This window comes from Octopus sinensis, unplaced genomic scaffold (genome assembly GCF_006345805.1).
Source record: "Octopus sinensis unplaced genomic scaffold, ASM634580v1 Contig15175, whole genome shotgun sequence".
NCBI lineage: Eukaryota > Metazoa > Mollusca > Cephalopoda > Octopoda > Octopodidae > Octopus > Octopus sinensis.
This window is the reverse complement of record NW_021833583.1, coordinates 40,001-50,067: the sequence shown is the minus strand read 5'-3', so window position 1 is coordinate 50,067 and position 10,067 is coordinate 40,001. Positions and strand designations below refer to the sequence as shown.

The following is a 10,067-nucleotide window of genomic DNA, read 5'->3' as shown; positions in this document are numbered from 1 at the left end:
TATATATATATATATATATCATCATCATCATCATCATCATCGTTTAACGTCTGCTTTCCATGCTAGCATGGGTTGATATATATATACTAGCAGTATAGCCCGGCGTTGCTCAGGTTTGTTTTTTAGTTGCGCTTAAAACGGCAGACTTTGATGCTGCGTTAACAAAGTTTTGACATAGTTTCAATCTATGAATAAAAGTATAGTGTGGTGATGCTCAAGTTTGCTCTGAATATGCATTGGATCAGCTGATCCGTCATTCGCTCAAAACAAATGACATCACTAAAAATTCTTTTTGACCCTTTAGAATTGGAATTTTTGAAAAGTAAATTTTGCATTATGTAGCTTGTTATTCTCTTTCAGTGAACATTTTTCTGGTTGAAATACATTGAAAAATGGCGACACAGCAGTCAAAAAAATCGTAAAAAATAGGGATTTTCATAGAAAAGCACCTTTTTGATGTAAATAATTTTTGGTTTTAACATGGTTCGATTTGAATTTTTTCTTCTACGGAATGAAGAGCAAGCCTTTTTCTATCATACTCTCAATTTTGGTGAACTAGTGCCGCAGGGTCTCGGAGGAGATAGTGTTAGTTGAAGGCTACCAAACCTGCCACACACACACAGACAACTTCAGCTATATATATATATATATAATTAAGGGTGCTATGAATATAGTAATTAGAAGATGACTACAACCACAAATTTTCACTAATACACATTTCGTTATTGATACGGGGGCTTAGAATTTCTGCTCATTTCCCCAATTTCAATTAGTCTGTATCAGTGAAAATCTGTGGTTGTAGTTGTCTTCTGGTTGCTATTTTTAGCATGCTGGTGCTATTTGTAGCACCCTTAATTATTAATTGATCATTTTTTTACCTTGTGGTATTTTTTTAATGCATGCTATACCACTTGATATTATTGTAAACAATAATATCCTTATATATATTTTTATAATATATATATGTGTATATATGAATGTGAGTGTGTGTTGATAGATAGACACAAACATACATATAAATAGATTGGCAGAATTGTTAGGAAACCGGAAAAATGCTTTGCGGCATTTCGCCCGTTTTTACTTTCTGAATTCAAATTCCGCCTAGGTCGATAAATTAGGTACCAGTGAAATACTGGGGTCAATGTAATTGACTAGTCCCCTTCCCCAAAACTCAGACCTTGTGCCTTTAGTAGAAAGATTGTTTTGAAGTAATCATGCATTATCTTTTAGCTTCAAGATTTCAATGACATGATGGTTTATTTTAGAATAAACATTGTATTATTGGTATGAAAGGTTGAATCTGGCCAGTTTGAACCTAAACCAGGCAGAATATTTGGGTTGGATATAACCAGTTTAAATGATAAGAGGTTAGCCTAGTGTCACTTTTAGTATGTTTATCCCCTCCATTAAAAGTGTTTTGCGTACATATGTCATTAGTCTTTCTGCCCACCATAGTTACTGAGGTTAGATTACGTATTGTATTTTTGGCGGAGTGGTGCAACACGGTCACAACCCAGAAACATAAAGCCTGCAGTGACACCCCATTTATCAAAACATAACCATGTACCTCGCCCCTTTTGTTTGAAGAAACTAGAGAAACACAGCAGAAGAATACGTTATGCAGTGTTTGAAAATATTAACGTTTTCTAATCGAGGCTAGACTCAAACCGTGTTAAATCAATAACCTATTCAAATCCGTATTAATTGCAAGCTGTCAGTATAATCTGGTGGCTTCGGCTGTTGCACCAACTACATCTTTATACCTTGTGACTTTTGGCTCAAATATGTATGTATGTAGTATGTATGTATGTATGTCAGTCAGTCAGTCAGTCATTATTCAGTTTATTTCAAGATTTCTTGCCAATAGAGAAAGAACTGGTTTTTAACCTAAATCCAAGCCTCATTCATTGGAATTTCAACATCAACAACAGGGTATTTTTGTTTGTTTGTTTGTATGTATGTATGCATGTATGTGCAGATTTGTATGTTTTATGTATGTATACTTATGTGCATAGTTCCATATCTAGACATGCTCATATATATTTAAATGATAAACTTCTGGAAAGTTTTACAGATTTTTACAGTTCCTTTCTGGTTTTGAGTAGCCTAATTTCTCAAGACTGGTATTTAGGCAGTGTGTTACATGTCCCAGGGTCCCAATAATTACAGGTATAAACCTGAACTTATAATCTAGATAGAGTAACTGCAGATTTCTCAATAGTTCAGCATAGGTGTTCTCTTTTTCACTGATCTTCAGCTTTATGTTAACATCCGCTGGGCAGCTAATTTCCACAACTGTGCACATATGTATGCATGTGTGTGTGTGTATGCATGCATGTATGCAGGCAGGCAGACAGGCATGTAAGTAGGTAGATAGTATGTTATTTCAAGACTTCTTGTCAATCATGAAAGAGCCGGTTTCTAACCTAGGGCCAAAGTCCCTTCTTTGGAATTTCATCAGCAGGGTATTTGTGCACGTGTGTGTGTATATGAACAGTATTTGAAGTCAGTGCATGTATATTTTGTTACATGTATATATATATATATATATATATATATATATATTCTCATGCATATACCTGCATGTCTAGACGTGCGCATATATACTTAACTGATAAACTTCTGGAAATTTTTTTTTTAATATCAGTTCCAGTGATGGCTTAAATCTGTAATCTTCAAATTAGCTTTCTCCTTTCTGGTCTTGCGAAGTTTAATTTCTCAAGATAGTGTGGGCAGTGTGTTACATATCCCAGTGCCTCAATAATTACAGCTACTTGTAATCCAGGTAGAGTACCTGTAGATTTCTCAGTAATTCAGCATGGCACGTAAAAGCACCCACTACACTCTTGGAGTGGTTGGCATTAGGAAGAGCATCCAGCTGTAGAAACTCTGCCAGATCAGATTGGAGTCTGGTGCAGCCATCTAGATCACCAGTCCTCAGTCAAATCGTCCAACACATGCTAGCATGGAAAGCAGACGTTAAACGATGATGATGAGGAGGAGGAGGATGATGATCTGCTAGGCAGCTGATTTCCACTGCTATATGTAGTCTCTCTTCTCTGTCCCATATCACTATGTCTGGTCTGTTATGCTTACATTTTATTGAAGTTTTCACATGGACATTCCACCAGTACTCTTTCATATTATGAGTGTCTATGGCCTCTACCATATTGTGAGTACCTTTTTCTTTGGCGTCAGGATTATCCTTCCTATGGATCTCATTATACAGTGTCTTGGCTACAACGTCATGTCCCATCAGTAGATGATATTCTCCCCATGCACAAATACTCCATTAGAAAGGAATGTACTAACTTTGCGCTTATTCCCACTTTGTGAGCAAATTTCTGGATTGTTACATGATGATCTTCCATAACTAATTGTTGAACTTTCTCAATCAGTTTCTCATGTCGGCTTGTGGATTGCCTGCCCGAGCGTACCTTGCTCTCTACTCAGGAGCAGCCATGTGGGGCAGTTGTACCACTCTTTGATCTGAGTTTTATCCATAGCATCATTGCCAAAGGCCTGATGAATCTTTTGGATGGTTTGAACCTAAGCATCACCAAGCTTTTTGGGGAAATTTGATGCAGTATCTCTACTTAATGCGTTCGGTTATCTTGCATGAAAACGAAAATCCATCGAGGGCATGCTACACGTCTATATTCCAGGCAGGCAACTGATGCAGCCTATCAGCGCAAAAATTTTCATGCATGTGCAGGAACCCTGGCGTCACTTCCTACCCTAAGGATTTTGGCCACATCACCTTAGTTTTGGAAGGAAATAATAAAGTCAGATACTTTTTCAATGCACCTCATACACACACACTCATGTATATATGTATGCATACAGTTTTATTCTTCATATATACATGCGGGTGTATGTACATTATATATGTGTGTGTATGTACATTGTCTCAACGATCTGCTGGAACCACCACCACCACCGCAAAAGAAAGAAGCCAGATTTCTCTCAATCAATACTCAGTCACTTTAGAAGTGTCGTATTAGATAATGCAATCTGGAAAACATTCTGTATGCTAGAAATTTAAAAAAAAAAGAAGGGACACAGTGGCTATAACTGGAATGTCTGTAATCATAGTTTTTATTTGACTAGGGCTGTAATGAGAGTAAACAACAACAACAGCAATAACACAAACAACAGCAATAACAGCGACAACAACAACAAATCCTATTGATATCTTTCTGTGTATTTTGACAGACTTTCCTTTCTCAACACAGGATATATTAAACATAGTAAGTAAGTGACAGTTGCATCATACGCTTCATCGTCTTAATGATGATGATGATGATATATATATATATTATTTATATCATTATTTGATTGAACGCCACGCATCTATTTTCAAGTAAGTTTATCTTAATCTTTTTGAAGCGACTCTATACTGTTTTCTCCCCGTCACCGTTTTCTATCTCTATCTCTTTTTCTCTCTCTCATTGCTCACACGTGACCATCATCCATCTTTCTTTTCCTCTCATGATCATCTTTCTTTTCCTTCAGGACTCTCCTAAGGACTGGACGTATTCTACCTCTCTCTTCTATTTTTCTCTTTTGAAAGAAAATAGTTCTCTAGCATTCGCTATTTTACTCTCATTCTGGTCTAACAACTCTCCATGTTTATTTTCGTTTGGTTTCCTTGTATGTCTCCAGTGTTCTGTTTTTCTTCCCAAATTTCACTCTCCATAAATCCCAAATTTTATTTTGGTACCTATGGGAGCAACTTTCCTCAAAGACTCATATTGTCATTCAATGTTCGAAATGAGGAGTAGATAGACAGCCGACAACTGATGAAGAGTCATTCTTTATGTTACTTGTCCTTTTTTCTATTTGTTTCTCTCGTTCATGTGTTGGACTCATTTGTTTCCGTATTTCATGTTGTTTACTGTTGGTCACGTCCTGTACCCATATATGCATATATATATATATATATATATATATATATATATGCATATATCAAAATAAATATCAATGGAAATTGTAGTTGTGATACCTGTGCCAGTGGCACGTAAAAAAGCACCATCCGAACGTGGCCGATGCCAGCACCACCTTAACTCGCTTCTGTGCCGGTGGCACGTAAAGAGCACCAACCGATCGTGGCTGCTGCCAGTCTCCCCTGGCACCTGTGCCGGTGGCATGTAAAAAGCACCCACTACACTCATATGGAGTGGTTGGCGTTAGGAAGGGCATCCAGCTGTAGAAACACTGCCAGATCAGACTGGAGCTTGGTGCAGCCTCCTGGCTTCCCAGACCCCGGTCGAACCGTCAAACCCATGCTAGCATGGAAAACGGACATTAAACGATGATGATGATATATATATGTATGTATGTATGTATATAAATTCATTATTGAATAATATAGGTGCATGATTTAAGCTGGGACAGCCTGGATGTAAACAGTCTACGAACGGGTAAAGTTTCTCCTCTGATCTAACGTCATTTTATAGCCAATACCACCATCACCACCACCATCTCCACCAACGCCACGAATGCCACCAGCATCATTAAAAAAAAGCTGATGTTAGTTACCACTGCTGCTACTGGTTGTTGTAGTTGTTGTTGTTGCTGCTGTAATTGCACACGCAGCTGTCTGCTATTGGTTTTTGGTATAGTAATGCTGCTTTAAATAGTGCAGCGATCTCACTGGCTGGCAATGCCAGTAGGCCAGTGTGTGTGTATGTGTGTGTTTGTGTGTGCATGCGTGTGCGTGTGTGGTGATTGTATGTGTGTTAGAGGTTGATAGGGAAAGGAAAAGAGATCGGTGTGATAGCGCGGGCGTGTGTGTGTGTGTGTGTGTGCTGCAATTGTTGTTCAGTAGCTTCGGGTGCAGTCCGTGTATAGTCCGACTGGGTGGCGTATTTATTTTATTTTATTTTATTTCTACTAACTTCTAACTTTTCATGACGTGAGCTGAGGAAGGCTGCACTGCTACTTTCACAACATGCCAATTAATAATAAATCCACCACCAGCCATCGGCCCTTCACTATACTTTCTTCTTATTTCATCATCATCATCATCATCTTCTTCTTCTTCTTCTTCTTCTTCTTCTTCTTCTTCTTCTTTCTTCGTCTTCTACTTCTTCTTCTTCTTCTTCTTTCTTCGTCTTCTTCACCTTCTTCTTCTTTCTTCTTCTTCTACTTCTACTTCTTCTTCTTCTTCTTCTTCTTCTCATACTTCTCGTTGGTTCGTCTCTAGAGCCGACCTCTTTTGAGCTGGCGGTGTGTATATGTTGCATATGTGTGCTAACTACGCTCCAAGTTCCTAATGTCTGCTCCGGTAACTGATTGCTATTAATGATATGCATCTAATGTATGTCATCCTCCTTGTATCACATGATAGGGGTGTGATTTGGTTAAAGAGATTTTGTTGCTATCTTTAGCAACCCGAGCGAGTCACGCAAAGGCTGTTTCTTAAATCCTTTAGCTTTTAATCCGGCCACATCAGGCCAAAATATTCTACCTGTTTTATGCTCAAAGAGACCAGATTTGGCATCTCACACCAACCCTGAGATGTAATTTCCATCATCATCATCATCATCATCATCATCATCATCGTTTAACGTCCGCTTTCCATGCTAGCATGGGTTGGACAGTTTAACTGGGGTCTGGGAAGCCAGGAGGCTGCACCAGACCCAGTCTGATCTGGCAGTGTTTCTACAGCTGGATGCTCTTCCTAACGCCAACCACTCCATGAGGGTAGTGGGTGCTTTTTACATGAGGGTAGAGGCTGGCAACAGCTGCCATCGGTTGGTGCTTTTTATGTGTCACCGGCACAGAGATCAGTCAAGGTGACACTAGCAACGGCCACGTTCAGATGGTTCTTTTACGTGCCACCAGCACTGGTATCACAACTACAATTTCCATCGATTTTTGATCGATTTCGATTTCACTTGCCTCAACAGGTCTTCGCAAGCAGAGTTTTGTGTCCCAAGAAGGAAAGGTATGCATAAGTGGACTGGCTACATCCCAAGTAGAGGCCATGGGTTATGGTCTTACTTGTCCTACCGGGTCTTCTCACGCACAGCATACTTAAATTTTAAAAGTAAATAATCACATCATTGAAATTTTGAAGCTACAAGATAATGCATGTTTAATTTTTTTTTTGAAATGTATATAAATAAGCATTACATTTGAAAGAATAATCTAAGTAGTTATTTCTAGTTGGATAAAGTTTGCCTGTATGTACAAGTGTTGTCCCAAAAGTAATGCATAAGTGGGCTTAACGTTTTTTTTTTCCATTAATGGACTAGCTGAACCCATGCCGTCAAAAATGACAGCTAATTATGGATGGTAAATCAAATTAATACTCTTGTTAATGTTATCTAGTGGTTGTCTTTTGAGATGTGACATCGATGATCGTTTGTTACTGAAAGAACGCTGTTTCACACGTACAAACATTCACATACTTCCCTGGTACATGCACACATATACTCACACGGAGTTGAAATGCTGTTTGATTTTTCAGCGTCGAATGTTCACCAGCCCACTTCCATTCCTCACACACACCTCCCTTTTTCATACATAAACTCACACAGAGTTGAAACGCACCCACTACCAATTTGCCATCACCCCTTCCTTCATTATTCATCTATTACCCCTTCCTTTCTCATTCATATGTTGTGACAGAGAAAAACACAATATTATTATAGTAGATATAGGTTGTTCAAATTGCGCATATTGGTAGAGTGACTCTACTTGTTCTTCATTGAAAACAAAGAATGGGTTTTACGTAGAAGCAACATGCCGTCATTGAGTTCTTGACGAAAGGAGAGGTAAGCTGTCCGACAGCCACAGAAGATTACAAGTTGTTTGCAGAAATAACACCATTGACGAGCAGTGTGTACAGATGGATGAAGAGATTTAAAGGAGAAACCGGCCGGCATTAAGCCAAGCTACGCAGTGGGAAACCATTATTTGCAACCACTGACTGGAATCACCAGTGAGTGGGCGAATTTATTTGTGCGAACACATGAATCATAAAACCTAAGCTTTCTACATCACTGGATTGTGGTCACAGTGCATTACAGAAGTTCGAAGATTTTGGATATAGGAAATTATGTGCAAAGTGGGTTCCTCGACAGTTGACACTCATTTGAAGAAGAAAAGGGTTGATGTCTTCTTGTGAAAATCTCCCCCAGAGCACTCTACGGTATGTTGAGCATCACAACGGCAAGTGTTCAGGAATGGGAGCCAGAAACTTGCTATCGTGAACCCAACACAGGGACTCAGCCCTCCCCAACTACCAAAAAAAAAAGAATCGAATCACACCCTCAGAAGAGGAAGTACACATTTGATTATTCAGTTGTTGATAACAACACTGTCTGCCAACAAAAGACAGAATGGTTACATGCCTCTGATAATAAATAGGTCTGTTTGATCGGGGCTGACTTCGTTGCTAAACAACAGCAACTCTATACCATATCACACACACACACATGGTATGTATGTATGTAAAAGGTTATACCAAAGAAAAAGAAAATAAATTATATCTTGCTAATTTATTCTAAAAGTGACATAGTGACATTTATCAAATAATCCCACCGATCATGACATACTTGCTGTCCCCTCTACGCTTTGAGTTCAAATTCCACTGAGGTCGACTTTGCCTTTCATCTTTTCAGGGTCGATAAAGTAATTGTCAGTCAAGTACCAGGGTCAATACAATCAGTTTTCCTTCCCTGCTGATGTCTTACTTCGTACATAAATTAGAAATCATTCATTATACAGTACCTAACCTTTTATCCAGTTTCCAGAAATCCAGACTTTACGGAAATTCGTCGGAAATCCAGAATTTCCAGAAATCCGGTAACATAGTGCAATACCATGCAATATACAATATTCTGTATTGAGTAAACAAACCCTGATTTAAAAATTCGATTAATTTGCATGTGGTGTGTTTAAAACAGTTTTGTTCTTTACTATAACTGGATTGATAAAGATTGAACACACTCAGCTAACTGTATTAATTTGTACCTGTACCTGTTAAATAAAATCATATTCTTTACTTTTTTGGATCTTTTCAGTTTGAACGGCAGTTTTTAACATAATTTCTAGGTAACTAAAAAATTTTAAACTTCGTATACTGGTAGAATGTGCTTATAAAACATCTTTTTCTCTTGGCTTTATTGAGAAAATTCTATAGTTTGTAAGATATTTGTTGTTTTTTTCTTCAATTTCTGCAATTTCAACCAATCACTGATGTCCATTGAGGTAAACAACATTCTGTGCCATATGAATATGTCCCTCGTTTAAGAAACAGATTGGGTTTATTTACATTTGTGAAGAAAAAAAGATACCCTTCCCCCCACCCCTAACCCTAACCCTAAAATAGATTGAAATGCAATTGATTGATACTAGAGTCATAATTATGGGTGACAATTTCATATGACACCGCTAGAAAAAACTGCCGTTCAAACCGAAAAGATCCACTTTTTTTTGTTTAATTTTCATCCTATAAACATGGTACAGTATGATTTATAAGAATTTTAAATGGATTAATAAATATCAAATAGACCCTGCTTTAGAAATGTATTTATCTGAATCTGTTAAATACAATTACGCTGTTTACTTTTTATTGTTTATTTCATATTTTTAATGCATATTGAGATTGTCTCCAGGAAACTGGAAAATCCAGAAATCCGGAACATTTCCAGTCCAAAATTGACGGATAATTGGTCCGGTATTGTACTTGTAATCATTAAAATTTCATAGCATACGTTAAGTTCAGTAGATTCACGGCAAGGGACACAACTTTTTCTCCCTTTCCTTGTCAGTCAATGAACCCAAATGAATCTGTATAGGGTGTTTCGAGTGTCACTACGTTATGATACTGACTTTCAATAATCCAATGATCTCTTGACACCAACTTACTCTCCAAGTATAGTCGACCGGAATGATTTCCTTTATGAGAGAGACACATCCCCTCTTTAATAGGCTTTGTTTTTAATCCTAGTGGATCTTATGCGCCCTCCCCATACTATAAACTGGGTGACGTTTAGCTGATTTAATCACCGCTGACCACATTAACCCTTATACAGTAAATAAAATTCATATTT

At 37.9% G+C, this 10,067-nt stretch overlaps 1 long non-coding RNA gene across 1 annotated transcript in view; it reads left to right on the top strand.

Moving 5' to 3' along the window:
* The first annotated feature begins 407 nt into the window (after positions 1 to 407).
* The window catches only part of LOC118761559, a 14,708-nt gene continuing 5,048 nt past the window's right edge, over positions 408 to 10,067 (top strand). Inside the window, exons 1-2 of the long non-coding RNA XR_004997473.1 lie at positions 408 to 418; positions 3,991 to 3,992. This is a non-coding gene — a long non-coding RNA (uncharacterized LOC118761559). The remainder of the gene's footprint in view (positions 419 to 3,990; positions 3,993 to 10,067) is intronic.